The sequence below is a fragment of the Anas acuta genome, chromosome 8, assembly GCF_963932015.1.
Source record: "Anas acuta chromosome 8, bAnaAcu1.1, whole genome shotgun sequence".
Lineage (NCBI taxonomy): Eukaryota > Metazoa > Chordata > Aves > Anseriformes > Anatidae > Anas > Anas acuta.
The window spans coordinates 13,809,488-13,828,038 of NC_088986.1; the positions used below are offsets into that span (position 1 = coordinate 13,809,488).

The following is an 18,551-nucleotide window of genomic DNA, read 5'->3' on the forward strand; positions in this document are numbered from 1 at the left end:
GCTGTAATTGTTGTAGAAGCCTTCTGATACTTAATGATATGAATTATAAAAGATTAGCAGTAACTAAATTAAAAGTCTGTTATTCAAAAACACTTGAGAAGTTTCCAAAAGAATTTGTTGTCTTTCCTTTTTATCCATTGTGGTTGAGTTCAAGATAATACTTGAGGGCATTTACTACCCCATGTATAAAATAATCATTAAGTATTTTGACAGCAATAGAAATCAAAGGTAGTTATGTTCCACAAGTATAACAAGTATTTATCTCACTGTGTTCAGAAAAGAAGCAGATGGAATGTATTTCCAGTATTATTAAGCATTACAACTTGTTTAAAAGCTCCTGAATTTGCGGTGCAGTGTACCTGAATCACAGATTGTATATTATTCCCCAGTCTCATTAGAGCTTTCAAGGAGAAAGCCATCCTTACTTCTACAAGCTACTAGTGTATCTGCCAATGCAATTTATGGTGCAGGAGTGACCATTAACTCCTACTCCTTTAAAACATATTTTCTCTTAGAGACCTTGACAAGTTAGATATAGGACAAAAGTGTAGTTTATTGACTTCTGATTGAAGAAGATGGAAAAGTAGTCTACTAAAGGAAAAAAAAAAGTAACAAAAATGAACTTTGAATTATGTATACAGTAGGGTAATAAACAAGATGTCATAACTACTAAATCCTTCCATGAGCATATATTGTTATTTATTACTTGTATTTCACCGGAAGTAAAAGGAGTACGACCCTATTGTGCTTGATGCTGTATGGACAGAGCAAAAGCATACTTGTCTTAGAGAATTTACTAAATACATTTTTATTAAACCATATATTCATAATCCTCACTCTATCATGTACCTAAGATGTTAGTGACAGCAGTCAGCTATTGTAACCTACCAAAATGAATATGTACTTCCCCTCTTAAAACAACATTTGTATTCCATTCATACCTACAGACCCTAAACAAGATTAGGGCAGCAATGAGCTGCCCTTGCACTGTACCAGAGCATTACTAGCGTGTCAGGAGCCAGAGAAGCAAAATAAGTGGCAGAGCATCCCAAGTAGAGCATGTCAGAGGCAAGCAGAGAAACTGCAGCCTTCCTTCCAGTTCAGTTCCATGCTGTCTAGATCCCAGTAATGAAGCCTTGTTCAGTCCAACACTTGCTTATGCAGCACTTGCTCATGGCCATGGTCCTATTCAGTCCAATTTGACAGGCTGCTGCCAGCACACCTCTTGGTGATGAATATTTGTAGTGTCTGGCTTTAATCATGGCTAAATAAATTTTGTTATGAAAAAAATGTAATTGATATTGAAAGGGATACTAATTTTCAGAGTACATTTTCTATTCTAAGTATTTCTACTGCTATCAGTGGGAATAAGATTAGATTTTGTTTCAGCTACAGCCCAGAGAACATGGTCTCATTGTGAGTTACAGCACCATCATAGCTAACAGTGGTTGTCCTGTGGGGAAAGTTGCAGCATGTAGTGGTGTTTCTAAAGACCTGTACAGAAAAAAAAAATAGTAATAGGCAAATAAAAGAATATAGAGCACACAGTTTGATAAAGGCGTGAAGTCAGAAACACTTAGCTGTCTGATTCACTTAATTGTGCTTTCAGTCACATGGCATGGATGCTCTGTTTTGTGCTTCTTTGTTCCCCAGCATAAGACTATTCAGACTTTTTTATAGAGAAGTCCAAAAAAATAGTTGTCTTGCAAGCAGTCTGATATGGATACTGGATGAGATGGTAAATACAGATAGTCTAATACTTCTATTATGACTTTGCTGTCTCTTCAAATTCATTACCTCATGAATTTCTAGTGAAATGTAGATGTAGATTCCAAGGAAATGTTGTTCAAAAACCCGGGATCTGCAGATAGGAAATGACATCTTACCCTCTATTCATTTTAAACAGTCAGAGATTTGGCAACCTTGGTACAAATGTCAAATAAAAAAATGAAACTATTTCAAATGAAAGGTTTAATCAAAGCTTTGAATTTAACCAATAGGAAAGTCAGAACCTTTATACTCTGCTACTGTTATGTTGCATCTCAAAAGCACAAATTAAATGTCAGAAAAGAATTGATTTTCCCATCTTGGGACTGACAGCTACTTAATTTCTTTGATATTAAATATAGTATTAAGGTTGTAGGAAACCCAAAAGAGCTCCTTATGTTTCCCAGAGATTTCTTTTTCCCTCTATTTGTTTTGCTTTACTCCGTTCTTTATGAGAAGTAAACGGGAGACCACAAATCACACAAATCATGAAAGATCCATATAGGTCTTGAATATTGAAGGTTTTGTTCCCGTGTCCCAGCTCAAGGGCACGTAGGAGAAACAGTCCTAACTTTACTTGCAGAATGATGGGCTGGCTGAGTTATTGCTGCTGAGAAAAGAGATCTGAGACTTATAAAAGTTAGCTTCCTGGGGATGGATGGACAGATGGGACACACACACACAAAGCTTAGTGCTCATTAGTGAACAAAAACCATTAAGAAAGGAAGAGGAGCAGTCATTACATTATGTAAAGTCCATGATGCTCTCTCAAACCAGACTCAAAAAGTAGTTTTAGAACTTGAAAAGTTACAGAGAAAGGCAGGTAGAATGATCAGAACAGTTTCTGTAAGAGAAATAACTAGAAGCTTTGCAGCCTGGTGACTGATGAGAAATATGATAAAACTATAAAATCAGAATAGCATGGAGGAGATTAGGGAGCAATTATTCACTATTTCTCATAATACAAGAAAAATAGGCATGAGATTATATTGTCAGATATGAAGTTAAAATCAAATAATATATATAATAGTACATAATATATTTCTAAGTATTTCTGAGGGGGTTGTGGGTACACTAGAATTTGCATGGATTCAAAAAGCAATTAGACAAACTCATGGAATCTACTAGGTACTGACTCAGAATGTGTCTGAACTGCAAATGACTGAGATGAATTATAATAGAGAAGCATCACTAGATACCTGTCCTGTTGTTATATTCCTTACTACACATCTGCTACTGGGTACTTGGCTATACTGGCCTTTGGTCTGAATAAATAATACTGTTGTTATGTATCACATGGTGTTTCCAAAAAACACAGCTAAGATGGAATCCTTCTGCTAGGATATAGCTTTTCTTTTCTCTTTATCTCTGAGATGTAGAATACCCTTGACTTCACTAAAAGCCATGGTGATGATGCTTAGCATACATGAAGACCTCAAGGTGTCTGAAGGTGTTCTGTACACAGCTGCATCAAAATACGTCTACTTGGTCTTCTGTGCCTAGACACAAGAGACCACATCAGTTATGCTGTGTTTATCAAAGAATTTACAACAGCAAACCAGATATGGATTAACCAAGAAGAGGAAGAACAAAGTACAAAGAATCCAAAGAGAATATACCTTTCCCTTCCCCAGTTAGCTACTGTCTGTGCAGGGTTTTGACATACAGCAATGTTGCATTGCAGCTGCCCCCAGACATAACTGATGCTAGAATAGTAGCAGAGGTATCTAGAATTTTTTATTATCATTTTGTTTTTATTTTCAAGTGATATAGTTTCTCTTTCAGTAATTTTTACTTATACTTTTATGGTCATTTGATCCAGGGCATCCAAAATCTAGAAACTCAAAGGGAGAGCTGAGGTAGTTGTTGAAGTTGTTGAAGAACAGATTATTTTCCCTTCTAGTAACTCTTTGGTTTTGTAAATTTGATTGGTGCCTTTCCCCTTTTCTCTCTCCCCCTCTAGTCATTGTCTCTCTGAAACACTGTGTTATCCCAGAGGCTGGTGTTCTTGTGTTACTAGTGCAATACTTAACCCTCATGCAGGTTTTACCCATAATCTACCACTCCACATATACACACAGATGGTACTATTCTAACAGGAGTGTAATGTCTTTCAGTGAATTAACAGCACAAAACAAGTTACATTTTTATTCTCTCACTGTAAGTCTACAGTTGTTGCAAATCCTTGCTTCCAACATTTTCTCTCTTCTTGCTGTAACATGACCTCCTTTCTCATCTCTTGCAACTCCCTTCCACTTTGGTTTTCACATTTAAGATGTGATTTAAGAGGGCAAATCCTGACAGTGCATAATTTAGTTTAGAGAGATGCTGTGCCACTTTTTTGGTAACACTACAGAAAAAAAACCAACTTTGCTGTGTGGAGTGTAAGATCAGAAGAGTACCAAGTTCTATTGTTATATCTTACCTTTTTTTTCCTCTAATGTAATAAAGCACATGTCCTAATTTATAAAATACAGTTACAAATGTCTATAGCAAAAGAAAAGTGCAAAACAACACAAGGCTTTTCCTATTCCCACATTTTGCTTCATGCTTCTATAATAGTCCATCTGTATTTCTTCAAATATTTCTGATGGTACAATAGAGCAAGGTTCTTCCGCTTCCTTTTACACTTCCCTGAATAGTAATGGGAATTTACTTCTAGGCTTGAGAAACAGATCCAAAAGCTACATTAAATTTTTCTGTGTCTGAAATGATATACAAAATTCTGAAGATTAAGTTTCTTCAAATTACAGAAAAATATAGCAGTTATTCCTTCTCTTGCCTATAAAATATTCCATGCCTATCTTTGGAGACCAGAAAAGGCTGAAGTTTGTAAGCCTTTTGCCTCTTTGGTAAATAGAAATAAATAAACTAAATAAAGCACACTGCAAGAGCCTACTCTATCATTCCTAAATCCACTTTCTCTACAAATAGGCAGGTGTTTGCTCCATATACTCTGTCAGGCTAAACATACTGCGCTCTAAAAAAGTCCACAGTACCATTCATACTCTAAATATACTGAATTGCCTGAAACACAAACTGAGAGGGAAAACACAATCCAAATTTCGCTGACTTTTCTGAATAAATATATGATATGCACAGCATCCCAGTTTCACCAATCTTTTCACTATAAATACCAGAAAGATTCAGGGCAACAAGCCCTGTTCGATTTGGTGTCACAGGGGTAGCCTCATGGTGCCCATAAAGCATTCGTCCTCCCAACTTGTAGCAAAGGAATCAAAACTTCTGTATGTCTTGCCAGTTGCCAGCTGCTGGTTAAATTGTTTGTTGTTTTCATGAGCCAATACTTATTCAAAGTTATAAACCCAACATGGAAAAACTCAGAACCAAAGAAACAGCAATTTTTTCTTGTGTTGCTCCCTTGCACCTTACACTATGTAGCATACCACTTAGATGTTGTTGATTATTTGGATTCATACCTTTGTGTTTTTTTAGCTCACTGCCTGACACACATTTCTTATAGTCTAGCCAACTTCACTGCAGCTTCCTATGTCTCATCATGTTTTCTTGCAATTCATCACCCTAGCTTCCAGCAGCCTAATCAGATGCCATGTAACTGAATGAATTTAACACAACATAATGTATGAAAAATACTTTTTTTTTTTTTTAATTTATTTTCAAAATGTTTTCATCTGTCAGCATGTTAGGTACTGAGCCATGAATCTATGCTTAATGGGGAAATAGAAGCTGTATGCCCAATGAAGTACGTCTGCTGTTTGTGAATTAATAAGCAGATCTCTCCAAAGTGAAACAGTATTTCAATTTACAAACATTTGCTGTAGCTATTGGCATGCCATTGCTTCGAATTCCTGATATTCACAGGTCTTCAAGCCAGTGTCTACCTCCCTTCTTGCCAATGACCAAAGGCATATATCAAACATCTCTTTTCTCAAGGGCAAAGCCTTGGATAGTCTGTAGTTTAAACTTCCTTTTATTTCCATGAGCTTCCACTTTTTTCTTTGTTCATTCTTTCTTTGATATTACTTTACTGAAATGGAGAGGTAATTCCTGTTCCAAAGGAATAAATTAGGTACAATGCACAAATCAGCTATACTTAATTTTTTAAATAAAGACCCCAAGACTTGACACAAAATTGAAGGCACTTACATTATCATAGCTGTTGTTCACTTAACTGTTCAATGGATTTTTCTTAAAATATTCTGTGATGGAAATGCTGATCTTCATGGAGAGGAGACAAAGGCAAAGAGTGGCTAAACATCTATATGAACCTAATACTTCTGAATACTAGGTAAACACCTTAACTCCTGGAACCTCTTTTCATCCTATCCTCTGAGTTGCTACTACATTTCTGTCTAATCAGTTGATTCCCTTAAAATATTTGCAATGTGAGAAGAATTAATATATGGAAGTTGCCTGGTCTTGACTGTATCAGATTTAGGATGGCCTCAACCATTGGAAAGCAGTTGATATAAAGCAACACAGGAATTGGGAATGAAAAAGGAAAAAAAAAAAAAAAAAAGAAAAAAAAAAGGAAAAAGAAGGAAAGGGGAAAGGGAAAGGAAAAGGAAACAAAAGGGGAAAAAAGGAAGAAAAAGAAAAGGAAAAAGGGCATTTAAAATGTAGGATGCTGAACTTGGTAGGATAACACAGGGAAGTAAGTGGAAAACACTAGAGATGATATGGGCAAGGTAGAATGTTGGTATAGCAGATTGGTTTCAAAAGATTTTGAGTTAGTGGGCAGAGGGATTCTAAAAGCTGAGGTGAGAAAAATTGGACAGAGAAAAGCAGATTTCCCTAGACAGATTGAGACATAGATATAGGTATATGTTTCAGCTGGAATGAGCAATAATGGATTGGTTTCTCAGATATATTATGTTTAAAAAACAAATTTAATGAAGAACTTGGAGAATTTGAAAAAAACAAAAAACAAACAGTTAAGTACAATTTCAAATCTAAATGGTGTTAACAACAGCATTTTCAGTGGAAATTGAAAGTGAAAGCATTCTCATCATTCTCATCAAATATCAAGCTAATCTTCACACTCTTTAAATTCCACAAATGATTATATTGTTGAGAATTATCCTATGTTTGCTGCTTTTACATGTATTGCCTCCTTAATACAAAAATGTGAAGTGACTGCATATGTACACAGCTGTAGTTATGTAGTTGTCCCAGGGCCAGCTTTATCTTATATCCAGCTTTAAAATTAGAATCTCCAGCACAAATAGCACTGCTCAGTGCCATTGTGCCTGCTAAAACACATTTACTTCCAGCAATAGACAATAGGAAAACACCATGTGGCACTTTGATTACACAAGGAATCCAAATCACTGAAGAGATGCAACATCACAAATAAGTATTTGTAAAGGTTTGTCAGCTCCAATGAAGTTATACTTTTCTAGACTCTGCTTTTTCCATGCACCTCTGCAATTATTCACTTCACAAAAAAAGGATGATGCCACTAAAATGATGAAACCTTAATATAACCTTTTCAGCAAGAGATAAAATATATTGATTGGTGACTGCTGAAGGACATCATTAAGCAGTTCAATGTTTGATTTCATTTCTTCTTTCTTTTTTTCCTTTTTTCCTTATTTATTATTTGGTTGCCCGGCAGGCATCTCTGTACTGAATGACCCTGCCAGTTCAACTATTAAAGAATTTATCTCTCTGAGGAGGCCTGATGTAAACATGATAATCTGTTTGGCGGCCCTTATGATGGCCTATGAATAAAACATATGACAACATAGTTTTTGCTGAAGAGCTTACTATCTGTTACCAAAGAGAATGTTTGGAAGCTCCCTGATGGCCTAGCCATTCTGAATCCCAGAGGTTGTCTACTTTATACTCTGTCTAACCTACTCAGACTACTCACAAAAGGTGTGGTCAACTGTTTTTCCTCACCGACATCTATTTTTCTAATGGCTTATTAAAAAGGAACTAATGCAAGAGATTGAGGTTTTCAATTGCATATCTGTCTGTGATGAGAGAGGAAGGATTTTCTCCAAGTCAAGATAGTGCTTCTTCAGAGAAAAACAACAAAGAAGGAAAGAAACAACAACAAAATAATAATCATTTTCTTTAGGGAAGATCCTAAATTCCTTATGCTAGAGTGCTAAAATAACCATTTGAGCTTACATATGGAATACAGATGAAAGTACAGCAGTTGAATCACAAAAGGTGTTGCTCAGATATGTTGTATTTGTGAACTACTTTAAATAAGTGAACTTTTTCCTTTGATTACCTGTTGAAACCAAGGAACTCTGATTCATGGTTTTACTCAGGAGGCTGAGAATCACATCTTGGCAAGTTAAAGAGGAAAAACCTGTTTCTAGTTCTTAAGGCAGGCAAAGCCAGTGTGGAATTGTTTAATGTGACCTTTCCAGCACAAGAGAACTGTTGTTTTTCCATTTCTAGTTTGTTTTTAAAGCCTAGTCATTAAAAAATGCTTATAACACACTTTTTTTTTTTTTTTTTCCTGGAAATCTCTCCCTTTATGTAGAAGCTTTGGCCATTAATCCTTTAATTATGTTCCTGCATATACTTAATTTTTGATCTTCTGTACTAGGAGCCATAAAATGCTCATTTTATATAAAGGCTGTTTTATACTACTGCCTAACAGCTGCTATTGGCCAAACAACTTTCCAGGGACTGTCTCTTGTCCATCAACAGTTCTCTTTTCAGCAGTAAATAGTACATTGTGCAGAGCACTTTTTACCCTGTAGCTTCCTTATTTCTTATTAGTTGTTATCAGATGCCACTTACTCTTTCATGGTAGTAATGGCTGCATAAAATCCAAGTTAACATAAATGGGTTAAATAAAAGAGGAGTTATTTTTTTAGTATATTTAGGCCATCAAGCTGTGCAAGTGAAAAGTTATTTGAATAATCAGTGCAACACAGTAAGTGAATGTCAAGGAAATGTCTAATTTAAAATAAATAAAATTAATGACTAGCTAAATTTGGTTTTGATCACCTTCCAGATGAGTCTAATTTATTATACAAGATATTTCTGATGTAAAAACTCTCCAATTAGTATTATAGATGTAAAACCTTTTATTCCTGATTTTGCTTTTAGGAACACACATTAATATAGAACAGCTCTAAGTCCAAAGCTTGCAGAGGTAACTAATATCAATGAGAAATTAAATGGAAAAGACATGCAAGTGATTGATTCACATTTATGTTTTTTGTTTTTGTTTGTTTGTTTGTTTTTATTCCATCTTCATTTTGATCATGGATAGTTAGTATGCTCATTCCATATTTATTATGTATTTTCTATTATCTAGCAGGGTCCCTTTTTGTGATCATTATTAATGCTTCACCCAAACATGTCTGGTTATCTTCATCAGGAATTGTGAAATGGGCAATATGCTTCAGTTATGAATAAATAAAGACTATTTCCCCTCAGATATGAGTCCACCATTGATTTCAACAGTATCAAGACTTGATCACCAGGGCAATCCACAGGTAATATAGTTGACATCAAAGGAGCTATAAGGATTTAAATCGACAGAGAATCAACACTTGTTAAGTGTTTGAGAGCTACTGGGTTTTACCTGTCTAGGATTTCCATAGCTCTTACTCACTCTTTGTTTTCTTCTATCAAGTGAATATTCAGAAAATGTAGACTGCTTTAAATACCTTGTTTGCCACAGTTCAGCACTCAGGGGGGACTTCTTTATCTTTTAGCTTTGTTTTTGGTGGGGTGGGAGGGGGGCTTTTCTTTTTAATGGAAGTCTGTCTGGTCTCCTTCAACTCTGGAAAATCACTGTTTATCACTTTTGTAACTTTTGTAAAGTCTCTCTGTTTCTTAGTTTCAGCCAAAATCTTCCCTTTGACTCAGGCATCAAGAGAAGAGCAGTAACTCCCTCAGTGTTGTGCTTGTCTGATTCACAGTTTTGTTTGAAAAAAAAAGTTGTTCATAATCTTTTTCTTTCTTTCTCCCCCCCCTCCTTTTTTTCTTCCTTCAGGATACTCTCATGTACAATTTTTCACGGATTTCATTGTTAAAGGGCAGACTAGAACTGATAAAGTTGGACTTAACGATACTCCCAGTTTAGCCTCTCCATTTTGTTCTTGTGAATTTGTTGCCCAAACACTGTCCCAAGATTTCAATTACAGGTGCCAAAAGTTATACATTATTATAGTTAAGTACTGTATCTACTAAGTACTTTACCTGTGAAAATAAATGTTACAATAGGATAAGTGCATTCAAAGCTGTATCTGGTTTAGTTTAGTTTGGTTTGGTGTGGTTTGGTTGAGAAGTATCTTTTCAGCCATTGAAAATTAGTTCTAAATTATAAGACATGCTCTAGTACAAAAGATTGAAGGGAAGACTTAACAAATGGCATCAAAGATGAAAAAGAAAGCCTTTACCTTTTTCAGAAATGTGTAATGCATTTCACCAAAAAGGTTCAGATTACATATTGGGAAAAATTGTTTAAGCTACAGAAAGTACTGCATTATTCTGCATGTGGAATCTCTGTTACGGGAAGTATTTAAAAATGGACTGGGCAAACATCTGTTGGCAATTACAGAAAAGTGTAGCTGATCTCACCTTGGGCAGAGAGTTGGACTAGTTGACTTGTAGAGGTCCTAAAATCATAGTTTTCTAACAACAGTGTGATGCATACAGCTATATGGAAATCCATGACTTTCATCTTCATTCTGAGAAAGAACTCAGGCACAAAGGTAGGAGACCCCAAGTCCACCATCAATGAAAGCTACATTTATGAGCCAGCAGAGTTGGAATGTGTTCCTGCAGAAAATAGATACCATTTTGTTTGCTGTCTGCAGCAGTAAGGCAAAAAAAGAAAATGGAAGATAGAGAAATTGATTCTATTACTTTGAGCCAGTGCAAACATTTTACAGGCTGGATTAAGAGAGACATTCCACTTCACAGCAATCACGTGCATACCTGCACATAGATTTGGAAGGAGCTTCCATGCTTGTGGCTGATTAGTTAGTGAGCTCCAGATTATTTCCTTGTTTGTGGAGATTCTTAACAACTTAATAGTAAGACTGGAAAATGAAATCCACTGAATAATTTATATTTTAAAAAATTTAAAGTGAAAGGGGAAAAAAGTAGATTTCATGCTTATCATAACTCACCTAAGAAGAAATTATTCAGCTCACTTAGAGTTTATAGCATTTGACAACTGTCTTCTGTGTCTTTCACTTCTACATATTAATATAGCATCAGTGATGTAGCAGAATATTTTTGTGAAGACTCTCATGAGGTGCTTCAGTGATATTTTGAGACACAGCAGATTTCTGGCGTATATATTAGAGTCAAGGTAGGAGTAAAAATTTCATGGAACAGAAGAGCAGTGGGGTTTTTGATGAGATATGAACAGCTGTCACCTTTGAAATTTCCCTCTCCAAATCACTTTCAACTCTGAATATGCTTTACACAGGCTGGATGATGCTGGTGCCACATATCTAACTTCTAATTTTAGGGATGAACTGCTGCAGGGAGCTGATACTTAACAAAACTATTTAATGAGCATCTTTTTTACAGCAAGTGAATTAGTTTCTGAAAATTGAAGAAAACCCAATTGAAATGTAAGAAAACTGTATTGGGACCAAACATTAGATATAAATTAGAGGAAATTAATTTAGGACTACAGTCTTGTCCTTCAGATGTACTTTATAGTATGGGATTTGGAAGTGCTTGACAGTGACAAGAAATTTACTGGTGGTGTATGCCAAAGAAAGGCACAGTTCCTCCAGAGAATGTTTTGATCAGGGAAGTCTACTAACAAGGTGGTATGTGAGTGGTCAGGGCCAGCTCCATTGCCTAAAGTGAAAATAGGGAAGAGGTAGAAGGTAGCTGTGCTTACTGCCTACTCAGGTTTTGTCTAACTCATATCATAGCTCTTTTTAGCTCTTCCCAGTTTTACATGTCCCGTTCAGCATGTCTCAGTGTTACACACTTGATTTACAGAAAGATTGCTGTATGTTTCTGTCCACCATTATCAAATATTTACAGCTAGTAGAGACTTTACTGGAAGCTTTATGGTAACTATTAGCTTACGGTGTACTTACATGATCCATACATAGAAGGCAAGAAGACTTGTTAGCCTGTCAAAAGGTATGTGTGCAAGATTATTTGGGTTCTACCCATGTGCACTAGCTAACAACCCAAAGGTGAGTATGAGTATTAAGTTACACACTTAGTTACAGACATACAACTAAACTAATGGGATGTTTACTTCAGAGTAACCTGGATGAGTTGTCTATATAAAAACTTTATGAAAGAGTGCTGTTACCCTACATAAACCACTTGTGTTATCCATATGATTAGATTTTTGGCTGTTTTTTTTTTCCAACGTTGACAAAGCCATTCAGTTTTTCATAGTTATTCTGAGAAAAAATAATATCCAGTCTTTAGACGTAGCTAAGAAAATAACACCTGCAAAATATAAATTTCAGACTATAACCATAGAGAGTACTATGAACACCTGAGAATGTTTTGTTTAAAAAGTACAGTACTTCTATTCCTGTGGTCTCCATCATAAAAACTAGAATAATCTGTTTATGAATATCCTAAAACTTGAAATAATTATGTTATTTTGTTCTTTTCATGAGGAAAGCACTGATTTTTTGCCTCTCCATCTCAAATAGACTTAACATCAACATAGCTGTTTTGTCTAACTTCAGCTTCTTGAAGTGAACACCTTATCATGCCAGGAAACCATTTTTTGTTCATGCACCTGCACAATGATTAATGGAAGTACAACCCTGGAAATAGTATTTGGCAGTTAACAGCTGCTACCAGCACTCTGGAGAGTGCACAGAACCTTGCAAAATTAAAGCCACAGATTTGTTCTCCTCTAAAAAGCCAAACAGAACTCCTGAGTCATGCATGAGGTATTGTGCATGATGATTGTGCATCATAATTTCAAGTATGCTCTTCCTTTTCCCTCTTTGCCTAAGAGTGACAAGTTCAAAATCAGCTAATAGATTACAACAGAAAACCTCTCAGAAAAGTGTCAGCATACACCTGGAGAATATTGCCAACATGAGCAAAGAATTTTAAAGCAGTCAAATTAAAACAAATTTTAAAAGTCTCAATATGGAATATAACCAACCATCACACCTCAGCCAAGGCAAAAGCACCCAGTTAGTCTTGAGAAAAAATATAAAAGATAGATGATAGTTAGGACAAAAAGCAGCTCTGACATTATTGTCAATGTCATAAGAGAAATGTTCATACTGACTCTCCATTTCCTACATCATAGAGCACAGTGTTAAATCACAACAGATCACTTCTTGCCTCATACTGGTCAACATCAGGTCCATTTTGGCTATACATATGTGGAGTAAATGACCCTATTCAACTACAGTTGTGGCAGCAGAGTTGGTAACAGCTGGCAAATAACAGTCAGACTTTCTGATTGCATGAAGGTTGTATGACCATGTCTTGGACTTACTGTGTACTCAGTAGTAAATGTTAAAGGTGAGTTTCAAAGGAAAACTAGAGCTATTCTTCTTGACCCTACAGTGACCTGTAATATCATGTGGCACAGTAGCACACTAGACAAGATACCAAGCAAGCTTACATATAGGGTGTGATAACCTATCTAAAGTAAATATTTTCAGGCCACAGATTCAACACCTGAAAATTCTCTAAAAAGTTAGAAACTTTGGGTTTGGTACCAATTTGGTTCTCATCAATTCATCAAAGGCTTATTGACCTAGATCTTCAAGTGGGTTTACATATGCTTTCAATATCCATTTAGCCTCAAGGAATTTGTAATTACCAAGGGGCTGAAGAGAATGTGAATGCTGATGTAAGTGCCAGAGGTGACTATCTCAAGAAATAAGAGACTAAAGCCAACTTAATCTAGTTTTGATCTAGCACAGCTACATAGTGAGAGCACTGTGCCAAACCTGCTTGTGTTACTATGGAGGATGTTACATACATGTTAGATACTGATATCAGACTTGTGTTGGACTCCCTGGAAGTCTGCTCATTGCTGGCTCAAGAAAATCTAGCTGGTTTATATTAAACCTGGGCCTTCTTGTCTTGCTATAGAGATTGCTATAAATAAGCACGGTTGTTTATTCAGGTCAAAGTGTGGCCATTCTCAAACAGCTTATGTTTTCCAGTTCTTGCTGATCCCTAACAGTGGTAGAAAAAGGTTGTAGAGAAAGCCTGCACTTGTAGACATCTCACTCATGCTCTGAAGCTTTTTATGGTTTATTAAATAAATGGATTTAATGGATGTGCTGGCCCTCTGTTCCTTCTTCTTTATCTAATACCTTTGAAGTACTCTCAGTGCTAGCTGTCAACCAAGAAAAAAATATCAGTCAGACTAATGAATAGGACCAAAGTTTCCCTCCCTATTCTTCTCTCCTGAGAAAAGGCCATGGCATATTGTTGAGGCAGTACAATCCAGATTTACTATTCTCCTCATTCACTCTCAGCTAAAAAAAAAAAAAAAAAAAAAAAAGAAAAGCTTGCACCAAATTGCAGAATTGCAGATTAGTGGAACATCTGAGAACAACTACTTCTCAGGGCGAGAAAGTCAGAGTAAAGACTTGGTCATGGAATCTTTTCCCTCCTTTTGGAAGGGAAAAGGAAAGGAAGAGACTGCTTGAGATATCAAATTCAGATAATATCTCTCCTAAGGAATTTGTGCCACAGGGGCAATGTAACACTGCGTTACAAAAGGAAACCAAGGGCTAGAGTTCTGAAAGGAAAGGCGTCCCACTGTGGAATGAGTGGAATGCCCCGAGAGGAAAGACTCTGTATTGACCATCTTACTTGATCTGCATGTCAAAAGCAACTACTGCCATACAGAAACATACGCTGCTTGGAATAATGCTCTGACAAAGAGCCCGAGGCCATGCTATTGTTTTCTTCCTCAACTGTTTTCAGAACAGGTATATGTCATGAAATAGCATGACTTTCACAAAACACCACGTACAAAAAGGGGTAATGAAAGTAAACAGTAATGGCTGTTTTGTAATGATTGATTCTACCAGAAATAAGAGGAAAATGCTCAAATGTACCATCACAGTTTTTAACTGCTAAATTCCGTAAAACTAGATATGTTTTTTCAAGTTATCTTATAGTTGCACAGAATTCTACACCAATAAAATAAAATAAAATAAAATAAAATAAAATAAAATAAAATAAAATAAAATAAAATAAATAAAATAAAATAAAATAAAATAAAATAAAATAAAATAAAATAAAATAAAATAAAATAGAGTCCAAGCAGAAGAACACCTTCCCTAAAGAATGGTTTACATAACTTAGCAGGTATTTTTGTGTAGCAAGAATGAAAGATGTTGGTAAACAGACAACCATGGAAAAATGTTCTGTTGCCTGAATTGTCCAAACATTTATTACACATGATGGATGCTCACTTCCTGACATACAGCAAACAACCTAGCTTTTGGAGTTATGCTCATCCATTAAATAAATATACATCCCAGTTGTTATGATGAGAGAATCCATTCTGCAGAACATGTTGAAACATACTGATTTTTGTAATTCTGCCTTCCCGTTATATCCACTCATACTAATTAGTTCTTTTCTATTTAATTCTATGTCATATAGGTTGAAATTTGTGAGTGAATACAGAGTAATTCCAAAGCAAGTAGTCTTACATAATTTATCAGGGACCAAACTCTAATTTTTCACTTACCAGTTCTGTTTCCTCATCTGCTTTTCAAGGCCTTGAACTGACCCCATTAGACAGGATCTTTGTCACTGACTTTAACAAGAAAGTTATCATCAAAAAGCAATGGCTTTTCAACTTGTCTGCTAAGGAGCTTTGTAGGTTTCAATACAAGTGAGTTGATGCTGTTAATGAAAGAATCAATAGTAAATTGATCAATGAACCATCAACCCAGACATAGTTTTGTGCCTGTTACATCCATATTTCTGTCTAAAGGATAAATTTGTCCTAAGCATCACTTAATTTCCACACAACGTTTCTGGTACTGAGTAGATAAGCATAGATACAGGTGTAGATATGGATATATATTGCTTCCCACTAAAGAAAGGAAAGTGCCTTGAAACAAATAATTCATTTGCTTTAGTTAAAAGGCAAACATATTTGTCAAGATCTTTAACTAGAACTGAAGAAAAAAAGTTTTCATTCAAAGATGAATGTTTAAACTTCACTTAGTGGACAGCCAGTAGCCAATTTACAATTGTTTCAGTGTGGTTCAAATGCCATAACCAATGTTAATAAAAAGACACTGGTAACTGCAATTCAAGAAAAAAACATTAAACTTGGAGTTGGTTGACATAATTACCTCTGCAACATCCCTTTTCCCTTCCTAAAATAAAATAAATGCTACAGAAGAAGCTGTGAGTTCAGAAATAGGACTTGTATTATTCATTATTTTGTAAGCAGAGAGCATTACATCATGTAATGAATGATTCCAAATGTTACTGCTGGAGTATTGAAGGCTGTGGTATAACCAGCTGCTGCACTATACAAACTTTCCCAAAAAGTCAGGCTTAAGAAAACAAAATTCCCAAACACAGTCCCACAGAGGTAAGCCAACTAGTTCTCAGTGTGTTTAGTGGCTATTATGTATGTATCCCATATGGTACTAGTTTGAGAACTATCGGTATAAGTAACAAGGCACCATGGCTGCTGGAAAAGCCAGCAAGGTGGTATTATGTAAAAGAGCATCTCTGAGACTGTTAATTTTAGAGGCTGACTTTAGTTTAAGAGGCAGGAGCTCGGGAGATGATGCATTCTGGTGTGATTTGAAATACACTGAGTCTTGGTTAGAGTCCAGATATTTCCAGGTTTTAACATTTTCCCTAAAATTTGTCACTACAGGTGACATTTGTTTCTTATGTAGATGAGGCCCAATCTGATAACAATCTACATTCTGAACTGGGCAGACTCTGTCTCTGCCAGCACCTTGTAGTTGTTGCTTGCAAGATTATGGCAACATTTATTTCTGTGCTACCACCTTTTACCACCAGTAAAAGACATTTCTCCACGTGAAGTGGCTTTTCAAACTCACAGGCATAACTGAGGTTAGGCTTAAACAATATGCCGGATCAGTCTGAAACCTCTGCTTGGAATAGCGCCTCTTGCTGAGTTTGATGCACAAAGTATTGACAGTGGCATTAGACTAGTAGCAGAAAGCTTACACGTTTAGCCCAGGTACCTGAAGTGCCTGGGCTAAATTCAGACCAAGTGTAAGTGAATGTACCTCCTCTTGCCTTTAGTGCTGTGGCACCCATGCAGCCATGTGGGAGTTTGTCCCAGGGCATGAAAACTTTCTGGGAGTAAGATAAGTCTTCAAAAGAGAAACAGTTTGTTAGGACCAAGATAGCCAGATCTTTTAGTAAAGGCTATTTTGTTTTGGTTATACTGTTGTTAGCTGAACAAAAGCAAACCAGACAGACATTAACTTATGTTAAGAGAGGGAGCTGGAAATACTTGTTTGTTTGGTGGTGTTTGGTTTTGTTTGTTTCTTTGTTTGTTTTCAAGTTATCAGTCATTAAACAGAGGGAAAAAATCACAGTGGGAGATTTGTAAAATGGTTCTTGTGATCCTCAAGGGCATTTCTTTCAGTCTTTCAACAACAGAACTGGTCTATATCATAAGTTTTATTTATAAAGAGGCTTTCAGGCAATTTCACACCGCTTTTCTCTGATGCCGCCCCAAAAAACATGTAAACCCGAGGGATTAGTAGTGACTTAGAGGGAAAATGGTGTAAAGTTACAGCATGAACTGAGCCAGTGCAGCCGGCTTGATGCACTGTTCCCTTGGGCTACTGCAATGAATGAAATTTATCTAAGTGCCTCAGCCCACTCCCACACCACCAGTGTACTGGCTCTTTTGTTATATTGTGCACTAGAATTACTCGGTCTCAGGGGGCCATCAAGTCCTTAACGGCCTGTAGTGCGGAAAGAGAGAGTTCACTGTCTTGGAGCTGAAAGTTAAACCTCCTTTTATATTTCTTTCTTAACAGTAACAATTGGGAAGCATGGTAAACAAAATGTTTACTCGTGCACTGTGGTTGGTAGCCTATTTTGATCCAATTATTTTTATGTAATGACATTATCAATAAATTGTGATTTAAAAATTAAATTAAAAAATTAATATCAATTAATTATCCATTGTGGGTCTGTCCAGAATTACAGGTATCAGTTATATTGTGTTGCAACTGTTTGATGGTACTGTAGCTCCCAGAGCCTTATTTTGATAATGTATTTTCTCATTTATTAAATTTTATTTAAAGAGCAGGAAGCAAAAACATAAGTAGATGGTATTTATTTGTTTTCATCTCTTGTTTCCTGTATTAACTAACTTACATGTAGTTAATCCACTTCACATTTAAATTGTTACAAAAAGCATCATATAGTAATAGTCATTCTGTAAACACAGCGAATGAAAATAGACACAAATTTCACTTCAGTCTTCTGTATGCACAAGCTCCGCATTTAAATTAACGTCTTAAAAACCTATCATGTCTGGAAGTCTGTATAGCTCATTCCCATTTGCTAAATGAAATACTGATTTGTTTCAGGTTTGTCATGATTGAAGTTGTACAGATACTTCCAGCAATTCCATATGTTGGAATACTTAGCATTCATTTGTCAGAGAGGACTGTGAAAAAGGGTAGGAATTTATATATTTAGTTCCTGCTGCTATTGCAGTCAATAGCAATATTGTCTGTTGCTGCAGAGTTGGCATTGGAATACTTTTAATAGCTCTTTAGTCTTTATGATCTATGCTCTAATATTGCTACTCTGTCAGTGAGTAAAAGGCAATTCAGGGTGTGTTAGAGTAGAGTTTTGCTTAGTAA

General features: G+C 35.9%; 1 protein-coding gene across 1 annotated transcript in view; it reads left to right on the forward strand.

The window, feature by feature from the left end:
- Positions 1-18,551, forward strand: part of ADGRL2 (adhesion G protein-coupled receptor L2) — a 391,171-nt gene that overhangs the window by 161,620 nt on the left and 211,000 nt on the right. The window lies entirely within an intron of this gene.